Genomic DNA, 18,729 nt, shown 5'->3' with positions numbered 1-18,729 from the left:
TTAATGGACTAACAATGATCATTCTTTAAATACTCCTTCATTCCATTACAGTTAGCAATGCCTTATTCTCCCCTCATCACCACCGCATAGCTTTCAGTGGTCTATGAGATTTCCCTCCTTGGTGCGACTTCTGTCCTATTCGATCAGCCATCTTCCCAACATTGCAATTTGCAACCCGTCAGAAGTTTCATTTACAAATCCACAGACAGTATATTTGCTGTTTTAATAAAGAAATAGCCTATTAAAAAAGGTTTTGTTTGGCTGAGAGCGGTGAACACCTGCGACCTCGCTGTAGATCACCTGTGACCTCGCTGTAGACCAGGAGGGCAGGAGAAAATGGCCGCCTCCAGCTCTTCCTCCGGAGTGTGCTGTGGCAGGAAGTGGGTGCTGGCTCTGCGGCGAGCAGAGTGGGTGGCGCTCTGAGGGGTCAGCGTTGTGCCAGCTCCGGCGGCGCGCGCCTGAGAAACAACTCCTCTCTCTTTCCCCGTCATACAGGAACCCGCTGACGTGTAGAGGGGACAAGAGCGTGCTTTACACTCTCAGAAGTACAGTGACAGTGGAGGTTGTTCTTCAGGGCTCAAATTTCCCAAATGTACCCTATGTTCTTTTTGGGTACAAAACTTGGGTTTCCCAAGCAAAAATGGTGCAAATGAATTCTATATCACTGGCTAAGGGGAGAATGTTATGCACCTATAGGGTACTGTCCCAGCGACAAGAATATGTTCATTTTTAGGCACTTTTTGTACCTTTGTTTCTGAGACTGTAGAAAGGTGGATAATTAGACCCTAATGACTGTATTTGTTGTGTTTTATAAAGGAATTACCCGCTATTCTCCTCGTAGTCTCGTAATCATATTTTTCAGACTTTAACACCCATATTTGGTTTTCTCAATGCAATTTAACAACATTTTACCGTATGGTGCACATTGCCAGAATATACTGTTGGTTCATGAGAGAGCTGGCAAGTCAGCAGCCAATTAGGGCCCTGAGAACATATTATGTGTTTTATTTAGCCAATCAGAAACTTACATGAAACACTACTGCTGAAACGCACTACTGACCGGATTCTAACACTTTCGGTGTTCAAGACGTATCAGGCACCCATTTGAATTGCTGCTCTGCCCCGGTGTAGGTTAAGGGGTTCATGGGTAATTTTGTCAGTGTTGCAGTGGCTAGAAGTGCGCCTCTGGACGTCAAAGCTGTTTGTTTATGTGTTTATTTTACTGAAACAGTCTGTTCTGATTTAAATGCTTGTGTTTATAAGAGACTGTTCACGTGAAATCTTATTTTCTGCCACCCTTGAACTGAAAGCTCTTCAACATTTACTTTGATATTTTTGATATCAAAGTAAACCATCTGCATTTTTGACTTGGCAGTTAAAGATGTTTGGAGATTATGTAAGATTTATTTAGATTGTATTAAAAGTTAAACTAATTATTGCAAATAAAATAAAAAATCAACATGAAGTTACCTTTCCATGAGACGAAATGGATGTGAAATGATGTCTGTGTGTTTGTGTGTGTATGCCTGTGTATGTGTGCTGATGTACAGGTATGTGCATGCGTGGATAAGTGTGTGTGAGAGTTTGTAAAGCCCACACTTGCATCAGTGAGTGTTCACATGCGCATTAATGCTGTTATCTTAGCCCGATTATTGCAGTACTCTGATTATGGAAATGGTCATGTAAAATGTCTTTATTGGCTTAAGGTCATAATCAGCATATTCAAAACCTGATTTAGACGCCTGGGGCTGCTTTCCCAGACAAGCAGTAAGCCCAGTCTTGGACTAAAAACATTTACCCAATGGTGATATCCGCTGAAAATGAAAACTTAGTCTTGGACTAGGCTTAATCCTTGTCTGGGAAACCAGCCCCTGGTGTTTTGTCCAATCTTTAAAGTTTTTGTACATGTGGATATCTTGCTCTAATTATTATTATTTTTCGCTCGTTCTCTTGGACCTGCATACACCATTTCCATTGCACTATGGTATGAATCATGTAAGTGCAGCTATTGGATAAGTGCAGTCCGTAAGTATTTGGACAGTGGTACAATTTCTGTTCTTTTGGCTCTGTACTCATTTGAAATGAATCGATGAATATGAAGTGCGGACTGTCACCTTTCATTTGAGGATATTTACATCCATATCACATACTAAATATGCTCAAATTAAAGGTGACAGTCTGCACTTTAACCTCACATTCTTTTTTATTTATTTAAAATCCTGTATGCTTGGAGTTCAGAGCTAAAAGAACAGAAATCGTGTCACTGCACTGTATATCCATGTGTACCAAATAACCTAATGATCAGGTGTGCTTGTAAACATGGCCAGTTAAAGTGGGGTCTTTCCTGTTTTTATGAAGACTGGTGAACATAATTTGTTTTAGTGGGTTATATTCATAAGGAGAATATTTTTATCACTGGCATCCTGTTGTTCCAGCTGCCCTTTTTATCACACTCAACCACACTAATGGAGAAATTGTACAAGAGTGCATGCTGTCCTTGGCACCAGTGTGAACCCAGCCCCCAATAATCACAATCATAAGAGTTCTCACAACACTGCCAGCTACTGTATCCATCCAATCAGGCGTCCACAGGCCCAGCTCTAATTCACTTATTGGCCTGTTCCGGCTGTGCTGATGCGGTAAACAACCCCGAGTGTGAACTGTGTTCCTCCAACACAAATGACCAGCGTGTGACTCTCATTTGCTTAATGGGCCTCCTGGCCCCCTGAAGCCCCACCCCCACAGCACCAAACGGCAGAACCGATTGGTCCAAGCGTGGCCCGGCCTTCTTTACTCTAGGTGCAGAAATGTCTGGTGTGGTTTGGTATAGCAATGCCCAGAATCTCAAGGGTCCACACTTTCTTGGTCATTATTTCATACACTTTTCTGGCTTGGGATTATACCTCCCCTCTGTTCTGCTGCGCTTTGTAATTAGCCCCAACAAAGAAAACAAGAGATTTGCAGTGATTGCTGTTCATGTATATTTTAGAATATTCCGGTAAGCCAAAAACAATACCGTTCAGAACCGGGCAGGGGTTACGCCGGCTTGCAGGAATGCCTGCTTTTTGTGAAGAGGTTTGGGCCACCCTTTGAAGTGTCCGTTCCCCAAATTATAGTCTTGCTATAATGAAGTATTACCGTGCAATTACCATACATGCAGAAGCGCTCACGCAGAAGGGCCCGTGTGTGTCGGAAATAAAGGCGAAATGGCAACCTTGCTCAGCGCTGCGGTGAAGAGGCGGTGACCAGAGAGCTGTTCAGCGCTCCTCTGCTGTGCTGTGTTGTGTTGTGCTTTGTATGGGTTTGTAAAGGGGCTGTGGCGTGCTGTGTTCTGACTCTGTTCGCTCTTGCCCGCGTTGTGCGTATCTTCCCCGTACCTGTGCTGCGAGACCGCAAACCGGCTCTGCTGTAGTGTGTGTGTGAGTCAATGTAGCTGTGGTGTCGTGTGTTGTAGCACAGTGAGACTGTGGTGTCGTGTGTTGTAGCACAGTGAGACTGTGGTGTCGTGTGTTGTATCACAGTGAGACTGTGGTGCCGTGTGTTGTAGCACAGTGAGACTACTGTTGTATGTTCCACCACAGTGGTGCTGTGCTGTAGTGTGTGTGAGTGCGATGTAGCTATTCTGTAATATGTGTTGAAGCACAGTGAGACTGTACTTTAGTGTCTTTGAGTGCAATGTAGCTGTGCTGTAGTGTGTGTGTGAGTACAATATGGCTGTGCTGTAGTGTGTTGTAGCACAGTGAGACTGTGCTGTAGTGTGTTGTAGCACAGTGGTGCTGTGCTGTAGTGTGTTGTAGCACAGTGAGACTGTGCTGTAGTGTGTTGTAGCACAGTGGTGCTGTGCTGTAGTGTGTTGTAGCACAGTGAGACTGTGCTGTAGTGTGTTGTAGCACAGTGAGACTGTGCTGTAGTGTGTTGTAGCACAGTGAGACTGTGCTGTAGTGTGTTGTACCACAGTGGTGCTGTGCAGTAGTGTGTTTTAGCACAGTGAGACTGTGCTGTAGTGTGTTATAGCACAGTGGTGCTGAGCTGGAGTGTGTTGTAGCACAGTGAGACTGTGCTGTTGTACCACAGTGGTGCTGTGCTGTAGTGTGTTGTAGCACAGTGAGACTGTGCTGTAGTGTGTTGTACCACAGTGAGACTGTGCTGTAGTGTGTTGTAGCACAGTGGTGCTGAGCTGTAGTGTGTTGTACCACAGTGAGACTGTGCTGTTGTGTGTTGTACCACAGTGAGACTGTGCTGTTGTGTGTTGTAGCACAGTGAGACTGTGCTGTAGTGTGTTGTAGCACAGTGGTGCTGAGCTGTAGTGTGTTATACCACAGTGAGACTGTGCTGTTGTGTGTTGTAGCACAGTGAGACTGTGCTGTAGTGTGTTGTACCACAGTGAGACTGTGCTGTAGTGTGTTGTAGCACAGTGAGACTGTGCTGTAGTGTGTTGTACCACAGTGAGACTGTGCTGTAGTGTGTTGTAGCACAATGAGACTGTGCTGTAGTGTGTTATACCACAGTAAGACTGTGCTGTAGTGTGTTGTAGCACAGTGGTGCTGTGCTGTAGTGTGTTGTACCACAGTGAGACTGTGCTGTAGTGTGTTGTAGCACAGTGAGACTGTGCTGTAGTGTGTTATACCACAGTGAGACTGTGCTGTAGTGTGTTGTAGCACAGTGAGACTGTGCTGTTGTGTGTTGTAGCACAGTGAGACTGTGCTGTAGTGTGTTGTAGCACAGTGGTGCTGAGCTGTAGTGTGTTGTAGCACAGTGAGACTGTGCTGTAGTGTGTTATACCACAGTGAGACTGTGCTGTAGTGTGTTGTAGCACAATGAGACTGTGCTGTAGTGTGTTGTAGCACAGTGAGACTGTGCTGTAGTCTGTTGTACCACAGTGAGACTGTGCTGTAGTGTGTTGTAGCACAGTGAGACTGTGCCGTTGTGTGTTCCACCACAGTGGTGCTGAGCTGTGGTTTGTGTGTAACACAGCAGTTCTGCTCTGTGGCAGCACTGTGGGGGTAGCCCCACGCTGCAGCGGACTGTAGAAGTGCTGGGGTCTGGGGCTTTTCTGACTCCGTCAGCAGAAGTGGGAACAGCGGTCGAGCCAGGGCTAGGACAGGTCTGCTTGGCTCGCTTTAGAGCGTCCCTCACCCGAGGAAGCCTGGCTGCTGAATTATACAGCCTCATCAATACTGCAGCATCACAAACATCCACTGTCCTGGCACCGGCTGCAGCGTTAGCGGCTAATTTATTTTTAATTAACGCTGGGTATTGACAGTCAAGTGAACCAATTTGAAGAAGAACATGCGAACATGTTAGTGCAGGAAGGCAGGGCTGCCCGGGGGCTTTAAAAGTTTTAAAAGGCTGACGCTGGCAGCTCGCTGTCTCGGTCAGAACACTGCTGAAAAACAATGTACCCAGCCCTACCTCCCCTAAACACATTTTTATCACTTTCAATGAATATTATCACAAGCACTTCACCTTATTTCCACGGTTATGAATTCTTGTGGGTGAAATAATCTTTGTAACCCGTATTAGACATTCTAATATGCTTCTGGGTACCTACATTCATTACATTAATGGCATTCGTCAGACGCTCTTATACAGAGTGACGTACAGTTGCTTAGCAGGAGACAATCCTCCCCTGGAGCAATGCAGGGTTAAGGGCCTTGCTCAAGGGCCCAACGGCTGTGCGGATCTTATTGTGGCTACACCCGGGATCGAACCATCGACCTTGCTGTCAACCTTGTTATTAACATGTTAAAATTACTACAGAATTTGTTGTCACGCAATAAGAAATAATTTTAATGTAGGCTGTTAAATTTTACATTCGGAAGATAATGAGACATAGACTATACATAGTACATAGGTTGTAGGCCTTTCACAGAGAATATCAACCATGGACGATCAATCAAATTACACTGCTGCCTTTTCCTCATCCAGAGTTATGTTGTATTATATTTTGTATTATATTTTACTATACTGTATTGTAAAAACAAACAAATGGTAACCCCCTGGCCCACAAGCTCTATCAAATAAATGTTCTCTTTCTAGCACTTGTGTATGCCTGAAAATCCAAATAAAGCTTAGCTTCAGCTTTTTCTAAAGTTGTCGGGGAGACTTTAAAAATCACCTGTCCCAATCTCTTCCAGTAAATTAAAATCTAGTCAAAGATCTTGCTGAGGTTTATGACTTTAGTCATATTTCCTGGCTAACAAACAATGTGCTATCTGGCTAATCTCATTTTCATTATTGTTGTATTGTCTCTTTACCGGACTGATTATGTTTGGAGGCTGAGCAATAGATAACAGAGCTTTCTAACAAAGCTCGGATAAGGAAATAAAGAAATTCAGTGGCATCCCATATTCACATTCAATGGGTTTTTTTCTTGTGTTGTGTGCGGAGCTGTAGGGTTAGCGTCCTAACTGGGGCTGGGTGAGCTGTTGGGCTAGCGTGCTAACTGAGGCTGGGAGAGTTCCAGTGTGTGGAGCTATTGGGCTAGCATGCTAACGGGGGCTGAGTGAGTTCCAGTGTGTGGAGCTGTTGGGCTAGCGTGCTAACGGGGGCTGGGTGAGCTCCAGTGTGTGGAGCTGTTGGGCTAGTGTGCTAACGGGGGCTGGGTGAGCTCCAGTGTGTGGAGCTGTTGGGCTAGCGTGCTAACGGGGGCTGGGTGAGCTCCAGTGTGTGGAGCTGTTGGGCTAGCGTGCTAACGGCGGCTGGGTGAGCTCCAGTGTGTGGAGCTGTTGGGCTAGCGTGCTAACGGGGGCTGGGAGAGTTCCAGTGTGTGGAGCTGTTGGGCTAGCGTGCTAACGGGGGCTGGGAGCGCTCCAGCATGCGGGTGAGAGAAATGGGAAACACGCCCCGGTCAGGGACAGGAGCAGGGTCAGCAGCTGGTGGAGGATATGGCAGTCATTTGCAAAAATATGCTTTCTCAAGCCCACAAAAACAAACCCCCCCCAGACCCCCAAACCCAACAGCTGGGAAGGGTTGGGAGTAGCCTGGAGGCTGGCAAGTTCCCTTCCAGATGGGGAGGTTAGGCCGGGGCTAGCCAGGCTGCTCCACTCAAACTTCCGATTCCCATTAGGGACGGAGGAGATGGGGGGAATGGGGGGAGGAAGAAAAGCAAGGAGCATGACTACTCTGTTCACCCCCCCACCCTCCCGCCCGCCCACTGCACCCCCCTCCCATCTAATCAAATGAAGCTGGAAGCCAGGGAGACGTGGGAATCGGATCGACGATATTTACGCACGTTCTGCGTTGTTTGTTTTGACGGTACACTTCTCTCACCGTATTGGTGCTCTCGTTGCTTTTCTCCTTCAGGAAAGCCGGAAAAATAATGTTGACCCAGTCTCGATTGTGCCCCTCGTAGAATTTTTTAAAGTGAGGGGGGGTTTTTTTTTGAGTGAAAGGCACTGTAGCTTGTTCGACCCTTTGATCTTATTAATGGATTTGTGATGAAATGGGGTTTGAAACGCAGGCCTTTGCTGTAAATGAGAAGAGATGACCCATTGACAGAGCTAACAGCGATAGCCCCGCTGATTGGACAGAGCTCTTTACACTGCGATAACAGTGAGAGAGCATATGGCGCGGTGTGAGTATTGAGTTACGCAAGGCTGGGCTTCGGTGTTTAAAATGTGAACGTCTTGTCCTGAAGGAACTCTGAAATTTACAGTGGGGGAATCTGGATTTGCTTTTAAGCAAAAAAAAATGGAGAAGAAATTACGGGGGTAATATCTCTACAGAAAACCCCAGTGCACATCTTGTGAGCGATTGTGCCAAGATGAAGTCACTCCGGTTAAAAATTCTGACATAGCATTTGTGGAATCTGGCAACCTTTGAGATTCTATTGGGTGCGGAGATAAAGGTTTATTGTGACACGAAAAGTAACAGAAGCACATGCTGAAAGTCTTAACACGCATTTTAGTCTTGTAATAAGAGTTAAGATCTTATTACAATACTTAAGAGCTTATGAGAAAATATTAGTTTGTGTTATGAGAATTCTTGCTTGACAAGTGACATTTTCTTATTCCATTTGGCAAATCTTGAAATAATTAAAAATTGGCAATATCTTTGTGTTCGCAAAGAATTTAAAGAAATAAGTCTCAATATAAAACTAAAATACTTTCTTTTTTTTTGTACTGTTGTTTGGCAAAGTTAATTATAACTATAGCAGAAAGCTTTCTTGACACTGGAGTTTGCCATCAGAGGCGATACCCATAAATGAATGATCTGCATGTAGGCAGTTCTGCATGAAAGGGAATTGGAGTTGTTTTATCAAAAAATATGCATGTATGGTCTTAAAGGAATAGTTCACATTTTTTAAATAATATAATTTTAATTCATTATTATATTTTTTCAGGTTTAGTGTATGCCTTTTGATTTGATTTTGTAGAAAAATGTTATCAGCTACACTTATAGTAAATATGGCATTGCTGGTCTTCTGGAAGGACCACCAAAAATAACCTCTGAACAGCTGTCTCAAGAGCACTAATTTTTATGCTTTCTGCAAGAATGCAACAAAATCTTCTTTTATTGCTTTTTCATTCTAGCATTTCTTGCAGAACTGTTTTTCTCCACTTTAATGTATACATGTATGGGCCATCCCCCAAGATGGCTACAGTGAAATATGTTTTGTATTCAGCAATTTTTATGGCAAAATGGATTATGGGTTTTTGATATGCCTGCTCACCCCGAATTTGATCAAGTTTTAAGAAAACGTTCCGCATCTGCAGATACGTAGGCGTGTGTCGCACCAGGGCGCCCAACTACTGCTGCGCAATGAAACACTTTTCTGCGCTGACACTTTATCACAAAGTGTCAGCGGATTATCGAGCGGCCATTTTGTGGAATCCCCCGGGCGGGACGGAGTCAGAGACCTGACTTCACTGCTGAGCTTCGCCCGGGCCACGCGCTGTCTGTATGTCACATCCGCGTCTCGCCGTGCTAGCCGCCCTTCCGTTGCCGGGGAAACCGGCCCGATTAAGTAATCGAGCCCTCCGCAAAATGCCTTCGACCGCCGCCCTCTGGGCCTCCTGCTGGCCGCCGGGATGAGAGGTCACGACCCCGTGACCCCTGCCCCTTCCTGAGGTCAGCGGACAGGGCTTTCTGCGTCTTCCGTGGCTCCGGCGTGTCACTGCCCTTCCCGCAGACATTACAGGCTCATTACTGACGGAAATGGGAAAAACACTTACCCTGGGAGGACGGCGGGAGCCCACACTCTGACGCCATTTGCACGCCCTAATTGCGGAGTAATTGTGATAAACTGGGAGTGAGGGAGGGGACCCGGGGTTCAAGAGCATTTATTACGGGCGGACACGTTACACCTCTCGACCATGCCGAGTGAGTGTACACATAAATATCATTCTGTCAGGCTTTATGTGCCTGTCTGTGTGTGTGTGTGTGCGTATGTGTGAGCATGTGCCTGTGTATGTGTATGTCTGTGTTTTTGTGTGTGTTTGTGTGTGTGTGTATGTGTGTGTGCGTATGTGTGAGCATGTGCCTGTGTGTGCCTGTTTATGTATATGTCTGTGTTTTTGTGTGTGTGTGTGTGTTTGTGTGTGTGTGTGTGTGTGTGTGTATGTGTGTGTGCGTATGTGTGAGCATGTGCCTGTGTGTGCCTGTGTATGTATATGTCTGTTTTTGTGTGTGTTTTTGTGTGTGTGTGTGTGTGTGTGTGTGTATGTATGTGCGTGCATGTCTGTTATTCTTTGACTGTCAGGCCAATGCTCTGTAATTCCCTTGGATAACAGAAATGTCTAAATGTATTGGTTGGAACGGGTGCTGATGTCAGCTCTCAGAACGGCATGAAAAGAGCAGGTAGAAAAAGCAAATCTGCACTTTTCAGATCTCATTTGCAGTCTTTTCGCTGTTGCGTCACATCATATAAAAGACGTCTGCTAATCCTCAGCGCTGAACCTACGCTGTAATCCTAGAGCCTCCGGTGGTGGAAAATGTGTGTCTGGACCCCAAATCTCTCCATATTTGTGTTTCTAAAAAGACAGGGTCTCACCTCCGCTGAAAGAAAACAGCTCCCCGGTTCATTAATGACATTCATATTGAATTAGGAGACTTTGCGCTGTGAATTCTCACCTCGTCGACACTGAAAGCCACTCACCAGATGCAGCATGTCTGTTTTATGTGGGAGAGAACGTCCTTCTGCTTTGAAACAAACAACCGGCGCGCTTCTGTGTCCCCTTAAAAAAATTAAAACAGCCCAGACCGGCATTTACTTTTCTTTTTTGTCCGAACGGGGCGTAGGGTAAGTGCCGGCAGTCTGCGTCTGGAGACGGGTGATGACGGGACGCAGTTAGCACGGGCGTTGCTGTCCGTGGCTAACGCCGAAGATGCGTCCAGCTGCACTGAACTCTGGGTACGCTGTGTGCGCAACAGCTGGGCTTCTGGCCTGAGGACGGTTCCTTAGAGCCGGGCACTGACCTCAGCTGTCTCTCTGTCCCTCTATTCACCCCCCCCAACCGACCCCCCGCCCCGGCCCTAGTCTGCCCCCCCTGCAGCAGTGTGACTCCTCCAGAGCCAGACAGCTCCGTGTTTACAGCTTTTTCCGGAAACTCTCATCGGAAGAGAGCGCCTCTCGCCACTTCCGAGATCTTATTTTTAAGTCAACACTGTACGGTTTATTTGCACAGGGCAATCTGGCCAGATTTATCGCAGCGCCGTCTCGGGAGCGATGGGAACTCCGAAAATAAAGCAGGAAAAAGCGCGGGGCTGGATGCTGAATAAATTATACTAATGAAGAATGGCCCTGGAGTTCCTTCCAATTATTTTCCGTTAAGTGCAGCGAGGTCTCGAGAGGCCAGTGAGGAAATAACTCAGATGGATCTTATTTGTGGCGTTTGTGTGCTAGGTTTTATGTGTGGTTGAGATGACAGTGACATGCACTGTCCTTTAATAATGTGCACTTCAGAGTCTGCTCATGTGGGAGTGTGTGCGTGCGTGTGTGCGTGCGTGTGTGTGTGTAAACATGCAGATTGTGAGGTACGTTTATGTCTAAAGTACTTCTGTTTTTTTTTTGTCCCCTGCAAAGTGGTTATAAATCCAGAGAGTTTAGCAAATATTCACCAAATATAGAGGATTGGTAGGGGCTATAGCACTACACATTAAAACATGCTCCTAAATTTCATTATGATATGTTTACAGGGTAGTTTACTTTCTGGTGTTTTTTTATTTTTGTTTCAATTTTCGTGATACTTATGTTACTACTTCTGATCTGCCCAGATGTGTAGTGGAGGATACTGTAGATACTTCCAGAAGTTTCTGATAACTGGCTTTACTACTTACTAGTTCATGGTGTAAACAAAGACAATGCACTTCACATAGTCCAAAGCAGCTTGTAGTGCAACTTTGTTTTCAGAGCTTTTAAAGCAGATTAATTTCATAGCATTTACTCAGAACTGTAAATATAGATATCAGTTTTAATATTGTGCCTGTGCTTGTTGCCTTGAGTTCAGCAGTGTCAGGTTGCACACACTATAGGTTACAACTGAAAATAGGATTAATAGCGTAATTTCTTAAATAATCGGGTGATATACACGTGGAGGTGCTTTGGAGCTATTTGAAATGTGAATGCCCCTATGGCCGCTGGCAGGTCCTCAAAAACTTATGTAAACATTTCCAATATCCTTCGTTACACACACAAAATGTCAGGGGCCGGTTTAAAAATACCCTAAAACTAAACTTATTTTTAAATGCCCTGAAAGTTAACTATTCCTTGTTGAAACATGGCTGCCATGAGCCAATGAAACTAGCCCATTGGTACATGTGGCAGTTAAATATCCTAAGCAACTTCACCGACAGAAATGTAAGTCTTACTAATTTGATTTTCATGTGATATGAATATCGTCTAAAAGTAATTGAGAATAGCTGTACAAAGCTTGGAATACTTGTGAAGCCCTGTGAATTCAAACAGGTTTCTGAGGTTCATGGCGATACTGTGTATTCCGGAGCGTTCTTTAGCTCTGGTCGTTGCTAATAACTCACTGAGTGGCAAAGGGCATAATGCATTAAGTTCTGCCTGGCAGTCCAGGAACAGCTCGACTATGAGTCAGTACGTGCTTCTTGTAAATGCTTTCAAAGGTGGCATAAAACCATTATGCTTTGTGGGATATGATTCGTACGAATGGATCGCGTCTTCACAACACTTCCATTCTGTTCAGTTAGGGCCAAAAGAAATCAATTACCTGTTAATGCTTAGAGGTCTACTCTTCAACACTCTCTCTATCAGGCTGCTATTCTAAAACAAGTACTCTGTGTTCCAGGTTGCTAAGTGTCCGATTTTTAATCCTTGGGTTCTGGGTTTGAATCTGCTGCTGCTCTCGCATGCTCTAAGTATGAAATTAAATGTTTTTAGTAATACATTTATTTGTATACGAGTTATTTGTAAATGCAGATTTGTTTTTGCTTACTGATTATTGGAATTTTTGTTAATTGCTTCTTGCAGGTATTGTTGTTATTGTTATAATTCTTATTATTATTGATAAAGAAGTATATTGAGCAAATGTAAGTATACATATGCAGTTATTCTTAATATTTGTATTGTATATAAGTAACAAAAAAAATATACATGTATTCTCAGTGAAAGTGACCCCTCCCTCTGCCTCAGGTTGTGTGAATTGTCTAGGTCTCACATGCTCTCCTGCCGTGTCTTCCAAGATGGCCGCCCTGGCCCAACCGGCCGAGGCAGCATGCAAGGGCATAAATCACAGGCGCTCCATCCTTCTGTCTCTCATTATTGATGGGGAGCTGAACTGTTAATGTTTTTCACGTGGTTTCTCTTTCCCTCCACTCTGCGCTTCCTCTGAGCTCCCAAAACAAGCACAGCTCTATCGTCTCTGCCAACACTTTCCAAATGAAGGCCTTCGCCAAATTAAAACCAAGCTCCCCACTCGTCACCAATTACAATCTAGAACTTAACAAGAGACGAGAGACTCTCTCTCTCTCTCTCTTTCTCTCTCACTCTGTCCTCTCTTTTTCTCTCTTTCTCTCTCTCAACAAATAGGAAATCAAGCTGCGTAACATTTTATGTATCTCAACTTGTAGGCACATTTCTTTTGAGGATTTGGCTCTCGGTGTTAATAGCAGGAAATCAAGCTGCCATTTTATGCATCTCGTCTCGTGGGGACTTTTTTTTTTTCTTTCCACGTTTGGCTTTTCAGTGTAAATAAATAGCAGTGTAAGTCAGCCACGCGTGTTTGTGAAGTGAGAGCTGCACTGTCCCGTCGCCACGGCGCTGCCTCCAGTAACCGCGCGGCTGCCAAGGCCTGCTCTGGCGCGGTCCCCGCGGTGCGTCCGCGTGGCCCCCGCGGCTCCTCCATTATACATCGCGCCTGCATTATTTACGTCGCCGGCAGAGGTCTCTTCGGCGGCTCGGGATCCGTTTACGCCTCTGCCCGGGTCGGGACGCGGTCCCCCCGGGCGGCGTGTCGTCCCACTCTCGGCCCCGCGCCCCGAGAGCCTCGCTTTCACCGTACCGCCGACTCCCAGAAGTACATTAAATGTCCCAGTTCTGCGCACAGTTAAAGCTCTCGTTAGGATACACACAGGGTAGTGAGGACCGACGGTTACATTACTGCTTTACTACACTAGGTGGGCTGCTACTGCAGCTGAGACCTCAGTATGAAATGGAAATCTTACACACATTTTATATTATTACAAATAGAAATAATACTGGCAGTTGAGATTGAGTGTTTTGTCATTATATGTTGGCAGTGAAAGTGCAGTTACATCAACATCAAAATAATTTGCTTATCTTGAGCGAATAAAAGCGGTCCTTTTTGTGTGCAGCGTAATCATATGAAATCTGCTGTTTTATAATTGAACATACTCTTATAACTCTTAAAGTTAATTGGTGATAAGGCTTGTGTAGGAGCAGCAGGATTTGTTGAGTCCGATAAGCAGTCGGACTATCTGAACAATCTGAAACATAATAGTCGCTTGTTATACCATGTGGTTGAAGTTGAAGCAGGCTCGTAATTGGATGTTTTTATTAGACCATTGAAGTCCTCCGCATTCATAATTACAAATCACGTTTGGCGGATCTGTCGATTTCTCGGAACGCTCTGCCCCAAGAATTTCGTATTTCGCGTTTCTAGAAGTCGTTCGGCTGGCACCGTGAACGCATTTCAGAACATTTCGTGGCAGATGTGCAGCTCCTCGTGCTAATTCCCCTTGAGTTTCACATGAAAAGTGTAGCAAGAGAAAGGCAAGCTTTGCAGGGTAAATATTTGGAGTGCTGCGGTCGGTTGCAGACGCAGTTCCAGTAAGGAGGCCCTTGAACTCTCCTCTGTTCCGGATTTTGAGAAAGGCACGCCACGCGGGCGGGTCCCGTCGCCCTGGCGCGGGGTGGGGGGGTTGCAGGGGGGGTCGGGCGCGGGGTGGGGGGGTTGCAGGGGGGGGTCGGGCACGGGGTGGGGGGGTTGCAGGGGGGGTCGGGCGCGGGGTGGGGGGGTTGCGGGGCCGGGGGGGGTTGTTGACAAACAGCAGGCTTCCTCCTCCTCCTCCTTACTCCCTGCTGGGACGGCCGTTTGCCGGCAGCACGTACATCAGCGCTGCTCAACTCCTCCGTGGGCCGCAGTGTCTGCAGGTATTTTCTCCTACCGTGCGCTACACCACCTGATTTCACTAATTATATTACCTGCTTGGTTCAGATAAGAAGTTAATTTTGTGAAATCGGGTGGTGTAGCGCACGCGCGAAGCTAATGCCGCAGGACGTGGAGTTGAGCGGCGCCGGTATGCGGAGTCGGAGCTCTCGGCCGGGGTGGGAGGGGGTTCCGAGCCGGCGTTACCCACGATGCCGCGGGGGCCTGGCGTCGGGGCCTCGGCCAGGAATGTGCCGCTGCGAGGCCCGGCTGAACTTCCTGTGGAGGTGTCGGGGATAAAGGGCCAGTGGGAACGGGACTGGAGCAGCCGCGCGGAGATGAGCGTCTGAGCCCGGCTTATCCGCCGCTTCAGTGGCCGCCGCCGCCCCCGCCGGCTGCAACCTCTCCGGGGCTTAGGGTGCAGCGAGGGCGCTTCTTTAAGGGAGGCGCTTCGTCCTCACGGAGCGTACTGTAAAGCCTTTTCATTCCTTTCGTTCACGGAGAAACATACCAGACACGACACGGTCAACTTGCTCTGTTTTTTTTCCCCCCGCAACACCGCTTGGGTGCTGTGAGACGATGGCTAAGGCGGCCATTTTAGAACGCAGGTGTGTTAATGGGATGCGGCCCTGCTTACTTGCTTACCTGCTTACCCTGTGTCGTTATTGGTGGTTTAGCGGTCCTTGCTGAACTACAGGTTTAATCCCTGTACACTCTGTGGTGGGGTTGTTGTGGTAATGTAGTGAATACCTTGTTTGAGTAGTGTCTGTAGGTTATGGCTTCACTATGAGGGGGTGCTGCTCTACACCTACCGTAGGCTCTGACCGATGGTGTGGTGCAAGGGGAACATGACATTCGACACCCGCCTTTTCACAGGGGTCACTCGGTACAGGTCGGTTGGCTGGCCACACCCCACGTCTCTGATGGACACAGGAGGAGGGCGAATCGCCTAATTCTGTTCCAGGGTTCTGAGAGGGAGCCATTATTTTAATAAAATGAAATTACCACCGTTTTTCTGGGATAATGGAGCCCTAAACAGCCCCATTCGGTGTCTCTTCAGAAGGGAAAGCACCATCGCGCACTGGGCTTAATGCAGGTCAAAATCAAGTCATATCCTTCTCGTCGTTTTTAAGATTTTCCTCTTTCTCAGAGCGGACGGGGGAAGGCGGGGGGCCAGCGGGTTTGGAGGATTGCCCTTTGGAATTTCATTAAAGCTGGAAACAGAGAGGCTCCCATTTGTCTTGGACACGGGGGGGGGGGGGGGGCGAGGCGGGGGGGGGGGGGAGCAGTGTGTTTTAAAACGTGTTTGTGTGTGGTTTGGCCCCGTTCATGCGCATGGCACCGGGTCCGGAGGGGCCCCCAGTGTCGCGGGCGAGCCGCCCGGGACGGGGGGGCCCTTTGTGCGAAGTGACAAAAAGACGTGGCGCTGAACGGGGCCCACGTTGTCCCCGCGCGCGGCTGTGAAATATGGTTTGAGATGAGGACCTCGGGCACTCCCTTGAATAGCTTTTCTTTTCTTTTCTTTTTTTAAGGTCTTTTTTCATTTTCTTCCAGCTCGCTAATCGGCACCGGGTCGGCAGACAGGCTGGGATAGAGCCGCAGTGTTCCAGAGAGCGCCCGCCGTCTTTCAGGGCAGGGAAAGAATTTGGGGGGGATCGGTACTGCCAGGACCCCCCCCGTCCCCCGTCCCCTCCTCCCCTCTTCCTCCCGGCCCAGACTGCTCTGTCCCTGCACACTGCTGACCGCTCCAGACCGGACACGGAGTCGTCTTCTCTCAGACGCTTTGTTATCGTAGCTTTTGAGGATGACTTTTTGAGCCGTCTGCCGCGGCTGCGTGACTGAAATCGGGGACGGGAGCGCCACGTGTCGGCGGCCGGGCCCGGCCAATAGCGTTGATGCTGACGCTAATGCTAAACATGACCGTGATCCCTTCCCAGGGTGCAGCGTGTTTTGGAGTGCCACAGGGCGAGTTTGAGAGACCCAAGCAGGATTCGGTCGTTCAGTCTTCCCTCCTCTCCCTTCTCCCGTTTGACGATTTGTTTATGTTTGTGCAAAAAAGAGAGGGGGAAAAAACGACTCTATTGGTTGTGCCCATCAAAAGTAATTTGGTCTTAAATGTATGGGGGTCACTTGATTTATTTTTCCATTTCATTTCTAATTTAGGAGTGGCTTACGGCAACACTCAAAACACGCACCTCCATGTGTAGTTAAGGACAACACATCTGTGTCATTTTCAACACAGTCTGTGGTAAAAAGTCTCCTTTTGTTACATGTGAATGAAAGTAGTAACCTTGACAGAAAATCTGTTGAAGGTAACGCAAAAGGGAAAAAAAGCGTGTTGGATATTAGCATGTCCTTTTTGAGAACTCCACTGCACTTTGGAACTGTGCTCTGTTGACTTGTTTTCACCGAATGCGAGGCTGTTTGCGTGCAAAAAGTCTTTGGAAAGAAAGGGTACATTGCGCGGTTGTGAGGAAGAAATTGCTCAAACGAGGTCTATAAAGGTCATACAACACGAGATGAGACGCATGCGGATGACTAGCGCCAGTGCATTTCCAGCTGTATCTTGTATAAAATGGATTCTCTGTCCTGTCGGTTAACCTGGGTGAGAGAACCCGCTTACCGAATACATAACATAACATAAAAGCTGGCTGACTGCAATGGGAAGCTGATGATCATTTTGATGTTAATGTTGGTTTCAGATGGGAAGTGAGTGGTGGAGACTTCACTTCTCCCTGATCTCTAGACCCTGGCTTAGGGAGAAAGCAGACTTTTGGATTACCGCTGTCAGCTTCTGTACCAAGACGCTGACATGCCGCCGTCTGAGAGGCGAACTTTCCGAACCAACATTCCTTGGCATGGCCCGGAACTCCACCGTCAAGTGGACATTGACTGTTTGGAGAGGCACACTGGTATTTTTCTTCAGTCCAGCCACAGTTTTGAGGGACGGATAGCAGCTCCCCCTGGCTGGCATGGCCTGGTTTTATTTGTACAGTACGCCCAACAACCATCCTCTCCCAACCCCCAACAACCCCCACGAGGACCCCCACGGCTCACTGCAGCAGTGCCCCCGAAACCGAATACATAAAAACCGTGGGAGGTCCACTGCTACAAGCCCCATCGTGAAAATGGCCGAAGAGAAGTAAATCTATTTTTAAAGCCCTTTTTTTTTACAGTATTGCTAGCGATGGTTTTCATCAGGGCTACTTACTCCAGTCCAGGCCTGTGTGCGAAGCAGGCAGTCTCTGGCAGGGAAGAGCATTTATTTATAGGTATGTGAAAGCTGGCTGGCCTCCTGCCCTTCTGGGCTGCATTATGACGTGCCATTGGAAAATAAAAACCACCTCTTCGGGAACAGATACAGCTATATTTACCACTTAGGTTAGCTCCCAATTGTAAACTGTAAAAGCCCTGCCTCTTTCTCTCTCCTCTCTCTCCCTTCCTTGTTTTTTTCTTTTTCGAACGTGTCCTTGTGACTCGCGGCGTGTCGTGCGTTTGAAATGGAAATCTAAGGCAGGTGTCGTGTGAAAGAGTCGAGAGGGCGGCTTTTCTCCCGTTTCAGCAGCGGATACCTCGTGACTCGATCGGTCGGAGGTCCGAGGCCGCCGCGGTAACGCGCCAGGGCGGAACACGCCGGAAGGTGTGTGAGAGCACGGCTGAGGTGTGTGTACAGCGGTGCCAGAAAGTGTTTCATAGCACCCGGCTCAGGTAGCCAGTCGCAGGCCAGTATATCGCATAACGGCGTAAGCAAATCCCTTACAGACAAGATGGTGGACAGTGCAGTCAGTGTGCCAGAGGAACACAGTGATCTGGCTGACTGGCGATAATACGGGGGTGCTAACCCAGGCCTCTTTATGTAATGTAATGCAACCAGTCTACAGCAGTACACCAGGCAATGCGGATGCTAATTGATATTTTATAGTTATGGCCTGCTCCGGGAGGGCCAAAGTACAAGAGGGTTAAGAGGTTAAGTGTGTGTATCTGTGCCTGTGTGTGTGTGTGTGTGTGTGTGTGTGTGTGTGTGTCTGTCTGTCTGTCTGTCTGTCTGTGTATGTGGTTTTGTGTGTGAATGTGTGTGTGTTTATATGTACTTGTGTGTGTGTATGTGTGTATGTATGTGAGTGTGTGTATTTGTGTATGTGTATGTATGTGT

General features: G+C 47.2%; 1 protein-coding gene across 1 annotated transcript in view; it reads left to right on the top strand.

Moving 5' to 3' along the window:
- Nucleotides 1-18,729, top strand: part of LOC133132874 (BCAS3 microtubule associated cell migration factor-like) — a 288,152-nt gene that overhangs the window by 161,103 nt on the left and 108,320 nt on the right. The gene's annotated exons all lie outside the window — the stretch shown is intronic.

This window comes from Conger conger, chromosome 7 (genome assembly GCF_963514075.1).
Source record: "Conger conger chromosome 7, fConCon1.1, whole genome shotgun sequence".
NCBI classification, from domain to species: domain Eukaryota; kingdom Metazoa; phylum Chordata; class Actinopteri; order Anguilliformes; family Congridae; genus Conger; species Conger conger.
Note: the sequence above shows the minus strand (reverse complement) of the source record. Positions and strands in the feature narration are given on the sequence as shown.